Source organism: Colias eurytheme, chromosome 12 (assembly GCF_061535395.1).
Source record: "Colias eurytheme isolate Ceu_HAF_F1 chromosome 12, ilColEury1 Martin Lab GWU primary, whole genome shotgun sequence".
Taxonomy (NCBI): Eukaryota; Metazoa; Arthropoda; class Insecta; order Lepidoptera; family Pieridae; genus Colias; species Colias eurytheme.
This window is the reverse complement of record NC_142991.1, coordinates 2,543,607-2,557,788: the sequence shown is the minus strand read 5'-3', so window position 1 is coordinate 2,557,788 and position 14,182 is coordinate 2,543,607. Positions and strand designations below refer to the sequence as shown.

The following is a 14,182-nucleotide window of genomic DNA, read 5'->3' as shown; positions in this document are numbered from 1 at the left end:
TTGTATTCGACTGTACTCAATGTAATGTATGTAGAAGTTTACAATCAAATTTAATGGTTTTCTAGGTCAAAAGTCAAGCAAAAATTGGACTGATATTGGGCACTATTTCAAGCACAATTTTTTGAGACGTAAATTGTTCCTATAGCTCGTTCGATATTCGCGCACTGAGGTGAGTATGCTGGGCGTAGAACCTACGCCCAGCATACTCACTGAACGAAGCCTGTAACTCCGAAGTTATTCGAGCACTGTTTTTTCTTTTTGGGCACCGTTTGGCACTATTTGGGAACTATTTTTTGAAGTATGAATTATGTTTGAAGCGTATACAGATTCTCCGGACGGAGGTGAGTATGCTGGGCGAAACCTTCGTCCAGCATACTCATCGAACTATGGCTATAACTTCGCAAGTACAAGAGCACTATTTTTTTCATTTGGGCACTATTTAGCACTATTTCAGAACAGTTTTTTGACATTCATGAAATATCAGGATTCCATGGTGAGTTGTGGTGAGTATGCTGGACGAAGGGACACGAAATTAGGCAGATCGTCGCGCGGCCTCGTGCGTTGTTGCTGCGTAGTATGGGATGAATTTGCAGATGAAACACGTCCCCCTGAGAAATTTGAAAAAATAAATAAATGAAATATAATCTAAATGTAGTAAATAAATTACATGGTGAAATACTAAGTTTTGGATATAACTTAATGATGTTTGGTGATATCTAGATAAAAAAAGACGGGTTGCACTCCGGGAGTGCCGGCAGAAGTGAAAACTTGATTATTAACGTTCAGCATGTTTGATATTTTGGAATGGTATCCGTCTTACGCATGGAATATAAGGCCTAAAAAAAAAAACTCCGTCTTACGCTTTTTCGATCAGGCCGGCCAGGATAAGATTTTATACCCAACGCCGCTAAAGAAGTTTTCACTTCAAAAATATTTTCAAGTCTAATAAGTCTTGAAAGTGGTTTTTATTTGTTTACCTTAATAAATTGTCATAACATAAAGTTAACTACGTCCAGTGTATAGGTACTTAATATTTTTATTTTTATAGGTAGGTATGTGTTTAGATACGATTTTGTAAATGAGACATCAATTCTTACGAATCATAGTACACTAATTACTTAAGTATTATCTTATAAAATATCATGTACTGGATATTAACCGTATTGCGACATCAAAATCAGGAAATGACTCTATCGCGGGTCGCTGCCTCTACCCTATTTGCACTGATCTATTTATCTAGAATAGGCATCTAGAATAAAAACGTACTACCTATCTTTATATTAAAAAAATTGGTTGTCTGTAAAGTCGGTTTACTGACGATAGTTGAACGTGACAACGTCCGATTGTGCTTCTTTGTCGCTCGTTCCGCGCTCTCGCTCGCACTTCAAGCCTTACATGGAACGTTTCAGAGCGAGGTAACGCCGCATGAGTCATGTTTTTTCGTGCGTGCAGGCGGCTCTATCGAATTATAAGACGTTGTCACGTCAAAAACATAATTCTGTAAACTAAAACTAATTAATAATTATCTCAACAGTTTTCTTTTTTGATATCGCGCGAAAAGCTGATCGGGTATAAAAATTTCCTATAATATAAAATTTTCGTAGGTATAAAGAATATAAACTTACTATTAGAATCTTTTTAGTAGTTATTATCAAACAGCCCCCCTAGTCAAGTGGCTTTCTGTTAGCGTAGCGTTCAATTATCAATAGAATAGACTACGAATGTATGAGATTGACGTAAGCTGTAGATACGTTTGAACGCTACGCTAACAGAAAGCCACTTGACTAGGGGGCAGGTGTCTTATTTGATTTATTGGAAATAGATTATGTATCATGTTAGATAATATGATTGTGTATTCGGAAGTGATTTTAAAATTCACACAGAAATAAAAGAATGTCCTTTTTTTAAAACACGAGTTTAAAAAGGGTTAATATGAAGCTGTATTGTATTAATTAGCTAACAAAAATGTATATGGTCATTACCTACCCTTTTCTTTTAGGAAAAAAATATCAATTGGAAAAATTACTTAACTATTTTGAAGTCACATCCAGTACTCTATATCCTAGTAAACATTGAAAAGCAGGCGTATGTACACGCAATGATATATGGGATTGAAATTTTAACAAATTAACATATCCTATAGTGCTACTGAAATAGTGAAATAAACACAAAAGAGACTTGTCATTGAAATATATTTGGTAAATGAATTTGAACTTTGTTACTTAGGGTATAGAGATGCAAATGGTTATGAATATGAGAATCATACAAATATGAATAGAAAAATTGTTTTAATTTTTGAAAAAGGTGTTTACAAAACAGGAATGTAGGTATTTACATACACATATTTTGTAAGCAATATTGTAATAGCAATTAAATCGTACATTCGTAGAAAATAGAAATACCGTAACTTAGTTTAGGTATATCCATTTTGCCTTGAAAATGCATTTAGCATTTAAAAATTCAAATTAAAAAAGAGCTTTATTGTTTCGATCATGATGATGATATAAATTCCGTATTAAAAATATTTTAGTGAAAAAACAAAAATATTATTTGAAAAGTATTAAATTGCAAATTCAGATGTTCTATTTGTTAGTGGTAGACCGTAACTACACCAAACATATAATTTGTCACTGTTTTCCATAATAAGTTTGCAATTTAAAATAATAATTACACTATATTATATTCCATTGCATTATCTTGGAAGGTTAAAAAAATTGAAATAAAGATAAAAATACGATCAAATACATATCTATCCTGTTTTAGAAACTGTACTATAATTTCACAACTTATTCTCAAGTTTCCGTAGTGTAGCGGTTATCACGTGTGCTTCACACGCACAAGGTCCCCGGTTCGATCCCGGGCGGAAACAGTTCTGCTTTTTAATTTTCTTTTGTTTCGATAAATTTCTTTTCTCATTTAAAAATATATACCAATTTGTTCATTGATCTATCGATTCATATTATTACATAAGTATGTAGGTAGTTTAATTTCTTTCTTTACTGTATTAAATTAATCTTATTAATTACAATTCTGATTTTAATAAATAATTTATAGTTACTAAAATGATGAAATTAAATTAAAAATAATTTGGAAAATCCAAAAGTGCACGCCTCATAATTTTTTTTTAATAAATATTTATTAATTACTAGCGGTCCGCCCCGGCTTCGCCCGTGGTACATCTTTACGTTTTCTCTACATAAAAACCATCCTCGTACTTCAAGGAATATAATAAAAAAAGAATTATCGAAATCGGTTCAGCCGTTCTCGAGTTATGCGCTTACCAACACATTTTGCGATTCATTTTTATATATAAGATTATTTTTGTTTATTTAATAACAATTAAACCACATCGAATCAGACCCTGAAAAATGAAAGGGATCTATTCCTGAGCATACTCAAGCGTAAGAGAAAAAAAAAAGACTCGATTAGTAAAGTATTTCGGTCGCTATCGTGTCAACAAGAAAAAGGATCCGCACATACAGACACACGGACGTCCAAGACAGAACTTTTTTAAACTGTTTTTTAACTAGTTTAAATAACAAAAATGACATCAAAAATATCATGAACGTTAAAAATAGTGTTTTTTCTTAATATGTGTGTGTATGTATTATCTTACAAGTGCAATGATACATAAAGGCATTTTAAGGACGCTGTCACAAATCTGCGTTACTCAAATTTAGGTATCTAACGACGTAACTTTGTTCGCGGCAATATCACGCTCACGTAAACATAGCGCATTCCATTTTATAGACCATCTTCATACTTGATATTATTTTTAATTTTTGATATTATGTATTTTTATTGAAATTGATTCCAGAAGATTACTAGGAACTTTAAAAATTCATTTTGTTACTTTTATTAGTAGGTACGATCCTAATAAGTATGTTAGTATATTCAAACAACTTAAAAAAGTGTGACTATTTTACATCATTATTTCATTGAATAATAATCTATGAATTGTATACAATATCAAAGCTTTTTAAGAAATGTAGAATTATTATCACACAATCATACATACTATGATGTTACCGGCACTGTATTAAATCCGGCATTGTATACAATTCTTAGTAAATGTATGTTATTCCGAAAAATAGTCGGAATGAAATAAATTATAGGTATTCGTCACATAACACATTACCTAGGATACTCTTAAATCTGAACTTTTCCTATGTAGCAAACACATTTGCAAGTGTGGGTAGTTTTTGGGGTAGCTATTAACCAATATGAGGTCAAAACTAAAATCCAAGATGGCGCCGACGAAAATTTAACATCTTTTCGTCATGGGTGTCATTTTCATGGTTTTTGGGGTAGCTATTAACGAATATGAGGTTAAAACCAAAATCCAAGATGGCGCCGACGAAAATTTGACTTTTTTCGTGATGGGTGTCATTTTCATGGTTTTTGGGGTAGCTATTAACGAATATGAGGTTAAAACCAAAATCCAAGATGGCGCCGAGGAAAATTTGACATCTTTTCGTCATAGGTGTAATTTTCTTAATAATAAAGAAGTAAACTAAAATAAAATAACAAAGATTTTCGTCGGCGCCATCTTGGATTTTATTTTTGACCTCATATTGGTTAATAGCTACCCCAAAAACCATGAAAATGACACCCATGACGAAAAGATGTAAAATTTTCGTCGGCGCCATCTTGGATTTTATTTTTGACCTCATATTGGTTAATAGCTACCCCAAAAACCATAAAAATGACACCCATGACGACAAGATGTCGAATTTTCACCGGCGCCATCTTGGATTTTAGTTCTGACCTCATATTGCGTAATATCCACCCCAAAAACCATGAAAATGACACCCATCACGGAAAGATGTAAAATTTTCGTCGGCGCCATCTTGGATTTTATTTTTGACCTCATATTGGTTAATAGCTACCCCAAAAACCATGAAAATGACACCCATGACGAAAAGATGTAAAATTTTCGTCGGCGCCATCTTGGATTTTAGTTTTGACCTCATATTAGTTAATAGCTACCCCAAAAACCATGAAAATGACACCCATGATGAAAAGATATAAAATTTTCGTCGGCGCCATCTTGGATTTTATTTTTGACCTCATATTGGTTAATAGCTACCCCAAAAACCATGAAAATGACACCCAGGACGAAAAGATGGCAAATTTTCGTCGGCGCCATTTTGGATTTAAGTTTTGTCAAATTGCTTTACCCCACCAATCCGTTCAACAACCCATAAAAAAAGAGGATCTCAGTCAACATAATTTTTAAAACATAATTTTAAATTACAAATAACTGGAATATGAAACTTATACAGTTTACTCTTATAAAGTATCAAATATTTCAAATCACGAAAACGACAGTATACGCACAATAATCTTTTTCTAATTCGTTTTTATTTTTGGGACGAGGAGCGATACACCCGTCCTTCCAAGAGCGCTTCTGAGCGCGGTCTGACGACCCGCGAGAGCAAAATGTATGAAGAAATCGACAAGTATTTTTAATTTAGCTTATAATTGAAATAAAATTTTGATTTAGATACAAAAAAATTATCACAATCTATAAAGGACTATATATCCCTCAATAATTTATAGGTAAGAAGATAGATTAGGCTTTTAATTTTCTTAAAAGTGTACCGGTTTAGACCCCATTTTTTTGCATTTTATGCCATCATTGTGCTGGGAAAATCGTATTTCAGTGACAATTTTGTATGACGTCGTACAATTTTTATAAGATGATCGTAGAACTGAATATATTATCTTTAAATTAAGATATTACTTTGTTCTCACGTGTAAGTGCTTTGAGTTAAAATTGTACCGTAAAATAGCGGTTTTTGTTAAAAATCTGTTATAGCACCCTTAAGTTTAAAAAATCAGATGTTTTGCGCGAAGTGACAGTAGTACCCACCTCAACGCTTCGCTTATGAGGCGTGCAATAGGTACTATAAACGCAAGGACCTAATCGTTATAAGTACGATTCTGTTCTAACAAACTTGAGAGTTCAGAATTGTGACGTCACAAAACCTTAGTCAGGGTTTCATACAATTTATAATAATTACCGATAAACGTATTCTCTCTTTAACGAATAATCAGTGACATTTAGTACCGCCTGGGGGCATTGTCGTCGTGCGATACATACGGTCAAACGTATCATTCGCTCATGCGTCCATTTAACAGCTCACGAAATGATGTTATAGATCTGGATGTGTACATATTTTGATCTGAACCTTTTAAATGTGTATATTGTAAACTGTATATAAAATAAACAAAAAATATACAAGTTTCTTCCTTTGATGGCTTTCGCTGAAAAGCACAATACCACACAATACATAAACCTCAACCGCTTGTGAAAACATTTTGTACACACAAAGCTATAGGTAATAGAAAAGAAAACTTGTGTTTGTTTTTTTATGTTATCAACATGCGTCGAAATAAATAAAAATTTTCTTCCCGTTATTATGTTTGGATAGAATTCATATAATTTTTGACAAGTATTAAAAAGGGGAAACATTCAGGAATATATGTTTGTGTGTAAACTTGTACCTCTAAAACGGTCACTCATGAAATAATGACACGGACTCGTCACGATCGTAATTGAATGCAATACAGAAAAAGGCCATAAATACCCCAAATTTATAAACAGCAATATGCCAATATAAAAACGATTCTACACGCGTGGAAATGGTTTTATGGACTAGCATTTTAATATTAATAATCATCAGAAACATAGTAGTTTCTCTTCTAGTATATACGTTAATTAATTTCTTATTTTACTAATGGCTATGAATTTAAGGCTTCCATTTATCGTTAAAACTTTAACGGTTCAAATGTGTTTTATTTTCTAATTTTTAGAACTTTTAATTTATTTAAAAAAAATCGTAATTTTTAGAACGGTCGGACTCGATCAATTAGCTTTCCCAAATTATTATACACAAAATTTAGTTTATCAAAATATCTTTCCCGTTAAATAAACATACGTAACCACAAAATAAGACATGCAACTAATTTCTACGGACAGCTGTCGAACGGCTCGACCTCAAGTGATCAGACAAACCTCAAGAGTGGCAGTACAATTTAGCAAGTATTTTATGGTCTTCGGGACTAAAATATGGAATTTGTAGCCATTCCTACTAATACCACATTATATTTTTAATGTGATATGTATAAAAATATAAGATTTAGCTTTAGATTTTCTTGCCGGCTCTACTCCATAGAAACTGCTTGAATCCGAACCGGTAGTAAATGGTTCTATGACGTTATGACGATTCAAAAATGCTTATAAAAGAAGTTTCAATGAAAAAATCCCTACTAATATTATAAATGCTCTGTAACTCTGTCCTGTCTGTCTGTTACGCTTTCTCGCCGATTTTGATGAAATTTGGCACAGACAATCTTTAGACCCTGAGAAAGAACATAGGCTACCTTTTATCAAAACACCACGCGGGCGAAGCCGCGGGCAGAAGCTAGTAAAATAATAATTCAGTTTTGATGCTAAGACTCAATGAATTTTTTTGCTTTTGGATTACTGTTTGTGAGTGCATTTCTAAAGATACTTACAATAATAGGTACAAATTCCTAACTACCTTAGTCAAAAAACTTAGTAAAACATGAGTACTAAAAAAGGCTTTCGCCATGTAAGTCTATTTTAAAAATCAAACTCGTCTCTATTTTTACTCATAGATTTAGAGTTAACTGTCTGACACTAACGGTTTCGAATAACACGTGATGTCCTGAATTCTAATGCATTGATTATGGTAAGATTGTAGGCTGAGATTCAATGCTATAATACCACCTACTGCTGTTTACTTGTGTATTTATATAATGTTTTGTTTACATTTATACAAGGACCAGTCTCAATTAACGATTCATAAAACGCTTCTATGTTCTTGCGGTATTGGTAGAAGTAAGATTCATATTTTTAGAATCTGTATGCAATCAGACTTCAGTCTTATCAGACAATACTTTTTCTACGACAAACTATTTGTATTATGCACAATTTTATATTAATTATGCAAAATTCTTGATGTGAATTATATTAAAATTAAATCTAGTTGTGCTACTAATTTACAAATAGATTTATAGAGTAGAGATAAATTAATTGCGTGCTCTTATTTTCTTAATGCAAACAGTGAACGTTTATTATCCTATACCTATTGTACGAATTAATATGTAATAACATACCTACCTATTTTGATAATAATTCAAATCAATTATTTGAGATACATTTTCCTTTATTTTAAATTATACAATTATATTCCACGTTATTCGTATTCAATAAAACCTCATAACAATTTATAAAACGCCCACAAAAGAAAAACAACTTCATCAACTGTTAAAATTATTTGCATTCGGCGAACGTTTTGTATGTTACTGATGTTAATCGTATATTCTTTAATAAATAAGTACCATAAGGGTAAATAATGCTGGAGGTAAGTTGTGTCATCGCTTCTTAGTCGCCAGTAAAATAAATTGGAACCATTTACGATGCCTGATAATGTGGACATATGTTTCAAGTTTAAACTCTTTGTTAAATCGCTTTTTAATATTGTAAACAGCGATGTATCTTTCGGGGGTCAGGTTATAGTGGTTTATCTGATCGTGGGTTTCGTGATTTAGATGGTATGTTCTTAATACCTACTTATGTCACAAGTCTTCTCTTCTTTTTCTTGAATGGCAACTCTAGCTAAGGACAATTACAAAGAGGAAGATTAAATTTTAAGCAAAAAAAAAATAGATAATATCGAACCAAAACTTTTTTTGTAAGAATGTATGCGTGATCATAGGCGTTATAGACAATTTCTGGCGCCTAATCGGAATATTTATATACCTACATAATATGAACTTTTTCATTGATGGCATTAATTTCGAACTTGAACAAATACTAACAAGATGTATATTGTATATTCCAACAAGATAAATTATTGATAGTAGTTGTTACTTTTTTAGTGAGATGTTTTTCTCATATAGGTACCTAATTAAGTTTAAGTACATGCATTTGTTTATTGTTTGCTTTTACGTATGTCTATGAAATGTTCATAAAATCCCTCTCTATAACGTTGAAAACAAGTTAAATATAAAATTATGGTATTTGTACATATTCGATCGTTAACAATTTATAAATACGCTACTTCAGTAACACCGATCTTTAATAATCAACATAAAAATAATTCCGATTACTAATTACGAATATTATGAATCGATTATCGATTGTGAGTACTAAAAATTCCCGCTATTTCCATAAACAAACGAGTTGCGGGTAGATCAATTAATTATAGATGCATACAAAAACATTCACTATTTTAAATAAAATCCCAATAAAAATACCTTCGTCTCGACTTGTTTTACCGTTATTTATGTACTAACTTCAAAATTAAGTGTCACCTTAAGGGACATGTATCTTCATTAAGGTAACTATCGGCCAGTATATCTTGAGCTCTCCTGGAAGATATATGGAAATTAGCGTTTTATGTATGGTGAGGTAATAAAGTTTTGTAAGGGTTGTTGCTAGAAGTACGAAGGTTAAATAGTTATAATAAATACTGTTAATGTATTGGACTGTTTGAGGGGAGAATAGGCTAATAGGTGATCCCATGGATATCGGTTGTATGGACATAGTTCTAGGGCTCTAGGCGTTATTTATTGTTCTAAATTATGATAACCACGGAAGACGGAGTGGTATTACAGTGGTGGTACCGTGGTAGTAATTAGAGTATCATGTATAGGTACCGAAACATATTTAAATCCTTTTTAGTTTAGTATAATTAGAATTAATTACATAAATAGAAAAGTTACTTTTACATAATTAGAAATGTTTACTTTTTGTTCCGAAAATACACAAAGCGATGAAATACGAGATCAACTTCTGTAAAACGGCTATATTGAACTATTAAAAATATGAATTAATAATATTTTTTTTATTAAAAGTACTATTAAAATTAAACAACTGGAAAGGTCAAATTAATCTGGTTGCACTACAAATTTTGTGACGATAGTCATGTAAACGTGCTCGTAAAACTTTTATAATGTAAACCAAAATAGAATTTTACTTTTATTACTGCTACGAAGTTTTATTGCTTCTTAAATAATGTTAGAACTTAAAAACGATGAGATGTTATAAGAGGTGACGCTTGAATTTTATTTTTCTAATGGATGACAGATGTTATATATTCCTTTCTACGCAATAAACGGATTATTGGCTAGTTGAGAAAACAGATTGTAAAAATGTTTATCTAGCGTGATTTTTAATTTGTAGTGGGAGGAAGGAATGGTGAAAATTAATGAAATTGTCTCTATAAAAAAAGAAGATGATTTATGAATATTATTCTCAAATTGAACTAAAACATTTATTCATCTTAATATACTGTATAGTCGTTTTTCGCAGTAGCAGATGTTTACCGCTGAATTGTAAAGTGGTTTAAAATTTATATTCAAGGAAATGTTAAATAATTAGGTATTAAATACGTTTGAGTGCACTAGTCAAATTAAATTTTTAGTGTTGAGAAGCACAAATTAGAACCGTATAAATTCATCAACAATTATGAAATTACTTAATTAAAACATTAAAATAAAATAATTGGCACAGTTATTTGCGACTGCGCTGCAGCTTTGCGCAAACAATTTCGTTCAAAAATCAAGAGCCAGCATTGTCTCACTGTCTACTATTGTGTGAATGCATAATGAATTTTAAACTTATTAACCATCCAATCAAAGCTGCTAAAATGTCGGTCAAAAACAACGAAATCACACACGTGCACGTCGCCCGCATATATTGAATAGTAAAATTCGTAAAATAATTAACATAAAAGAATGGCTATAGTTCGCGGGGCGCCGATAACAAATAGCGCTTTGTTCTTACTCTTTTAAAATATAAAACAAAGGCGCTAAATCATGCGGGCATTGAGTATGTGTGGTTCACAAAATTAATTCTTTAAAGTGCAGGCCTTGGTGGAATAATTTGTCGCGTAATGAGTGCCGTGCATTCACAGAACTCGGAAAGTCGACAGTGAATGCGCCGGCCCTCCTACGGTGTTTAGTGCAGTTTTTGACACTCAGTTGCTATGGAGAGACCTAGAGGCTTTGGTTAGGGAGCCAGGCGCAAATTTGGCGCAATTCACGTAAATCGTTTCAGAAACCTCGGAGTAATCGGTGAACATACATAAAAAAAACATACCGGCCGAATTGATAACCTCCTCCTTTTTTTGAAGTCGGTTAAAAAATCAGCTAGCAATAAGTTGAGGAAAACCTAGTCAAAAAAAATAATCATCAGAAGCATCTATTGCCATAAATTGGCAATAGATGCTTCTGTCTAACTCCTATGTAATAACTTTCAAAGTATCAGCTGACGGTTTTTCCACCAAGATACAGCCAGCTGACTTATATATTTATCCACAGTTACATATAAGCTATCATCAGGTAAATTTTTGTTTGAGAGGAAATCACGGAAAATAATTGTTTTTTTTTTTCATGTTCGAGACACCAGCTGACGTATAATACACCACGTTATAACCAGCTGCAGATTATTTTTTTTCGTTGAGATATTGGGTTAGCTACAATTTGACAAATTTTTAGCTGAGAGGAAATGAATGAATATATTTTTTTTCCTACGTGCGTGGGAGGCTACAGCCGCTCATCCCCCCAACCGAGCTCCAGCTGACGTTCACGAGGCTTCAGAATACTAATACTAATTACCGCTTGAGAGGAACTTGGTCATAAAATCTGCTGCTGGCTCCCGGACCACTTTATTTAGTGCAAAAAAAAACTATAGATATCCTATTTTTACTCTTGATATGAATAAAAGAATGGAGAACAGATATTTATATTAAAATTTTTTATCTTTAATAGAACGGAAGTATGAACTGCACGTGACTTTATCTATGGCAATATTATTTCGCAATCATTTCAAATAAGAACTATACAAGTTAATCACGTTTATTTCATCACACTACATCAAATAGAGCTGTGACTATTAAATAAAAATGAAATTGTGATGAAATACAGTAGATATTTAAAACACTTTCCACGTTAAAACAATTAATGTTGAAGATGTACAAAATAATGCAACACACTCGTATCTACGCATATTAACAAAAAGTGGAATAATCTGTAATTACGAGAATTCTTATAAGAAAATCATGACAATTGGAGCGTTTCATGGTCCGACTAGCGTAGGAATCCATGAGTCAGTTACCGTGTTTTTCCTTATAATTCAAGTAATTACGCATTACTTTGAAATTTCCGTAATCGGGGATTTGTTATTTGTACGCTTTCGTGTATTGTGGCTATTAGACATATGATTATCTTCTTGATTGGCTTTACAATGTCAATCAAAACGCAATCAATTAAATTTTAAATAGATTTATTTTTAACTAGGTTTCCGCCCGCGGCTTCGCCCGCGCAGTCAAAGAAAAACCCGCATAGTTCCCGTTCCCGTGGGATTTCCGGGATGGCGTCATTTTCCCAGGATAAAAAGTAGCCTTTCTCGGGTATCAAAATATCTTCATACCAAATTTCATGAAAATTGGTTTAGTAGTTTAGACGTGATTGAGTAACAGACAGACAGACAGAGTTACTTTCGCATTTATAATATTAGTATGGATTGAATTTTAACTAGTAGAGTATACAAGTAAGTGTGACCCAAAATTTTTAGAATTTGTTGAATTTAATAAAATGGTGAAAACATGGCAACAGACAAAATATGATAAAAAGTGTGTATACCTAATGGATGATTCCGTCTACTACTATTACAGGAATTTTGTCCTATAAATAAGGTAAATATATATATAACTGTACTTTTATACAAAAAAAAGTTTTTTGATTGACGAGAATACAAATTGAGTTAATAATCACCCAGTATTTTAGTAGGCCAAATAGGCAATCATTCTACGTTAATAGTTTGATAATAATCAAAATTAATGTGAGCTTTAGAACGATTTTATCGGAACGAATGCAACCCGTTTCTTTCATACATTTTAAACGTACGTTACCGACAAAAAACACCCCCTGTATAGTTTTAATACAATATTTCGTGCCCGGTTTCACTCATTTGCATATTTGATTTTTTCTCTAGGTTTCTAGGCTACTAAGAAAAAAACAACGAGGGTATTTTTATTTTTATATTTTAATTGTCATTATAGTTCACAAAAAAATTTACCGTTAAAATTTTTAACATCTGCCTGTTTTTTGCCATTTTTTGCAATGTTTTTTTGGTAATTTGCATATCGTAAAGTATTATATTGAATAATTAGAAAGAAACGCATCTGCTTATGTTTGAATAAGTGCTACTTAATTGAATATGCATGTAAAAATAAATTAATTAAATCATTGAGAGAATTTTGCAGGAAATGAAAAAAACGTGCTAAGCAGTTGGTACTCTACAAACTTTTTATTATTATTTTTTTTCACTAAATCACTAGGTATTTTCGTTTGATTTCATCGTTACTTTTTAGCTGTTTATTTTGGTAGTCCTGTTTAAACTTTGAAACAACTGAACCAATTTTAATGCGATATTTTATATCTGATTCGTTACCATTAAATATTTATAATATTATAGGTTTTTTTTTTATAAAAGAATAAGAGCCAGAAACGTCTTATTTTACGCCGAGGAAATCTTGTCGTGATGAGGAATGATTTTAGTTTAGAATTTAGATTATTAGCTATAAACTAGAGCCTATCCGCCCGCGGCTTCGCCCGCGTCAAAGTGAAAAACTTAAAACCCGCATAGTTACCGTTCCCGTGGGATTTCCGGGATAAAACTATCTACTGTCCTTTATCCTTTCTCAGGTCAACTTACCTATCTCTGTACCAAAATTTATCCTTATCGGTTCCGACGTTGAGGCGTGAAGAATAGACAGACAGACAGAGTTACTTTCACATTTATGATAAAAGTTAGGTTCAGACGATTTATATGAACCTAAAAGGGTTACTAATATACGTGGTGAAGATGAATGTAATTAATTCATTCCAAAATGACATAATAATCATGTACCGGTCAAATGTGGCTACTTGACCACATTTTTTTACTTTTTCTTAGCTAACTTATTTATGTTAAACTTTTATTAACATTTTATGATTTGTTCATGTCATGAATGATTTCATCATTCACTTTTACTAGGTATTTCTTTAAAATATATTGAATCTGACATTATTTACAAATAAACGTAATACAGGTCAAGTTGACACTGATGTGGTATCTTGACCTTGCACATCAGTTTTCATA

General features: G+C 32.1%; 1 protein-coding gene and 1 non-coding gene across 4 annotated transcripts in view; both read left to right on the top strand.

The window, feature by feature from the left end:
• LOC149903833 (uncharacterized) overlaps positions 1-14,182 on the top strand; it is a 196,154-nt gene that overhangs the window by 170,160 nt on the left and 11,812 nt on the right. The gene's annotated exons all lie outside the window — the stretch shown is intronic.
• Positions 2,797-2,869, top strand: TRNAV-CAC (transfer RNA valine (anticodon CAC)). Its single transcript has one exon. It is a non-coding gene; the product is annotated as a tRNA-Val (tRNA).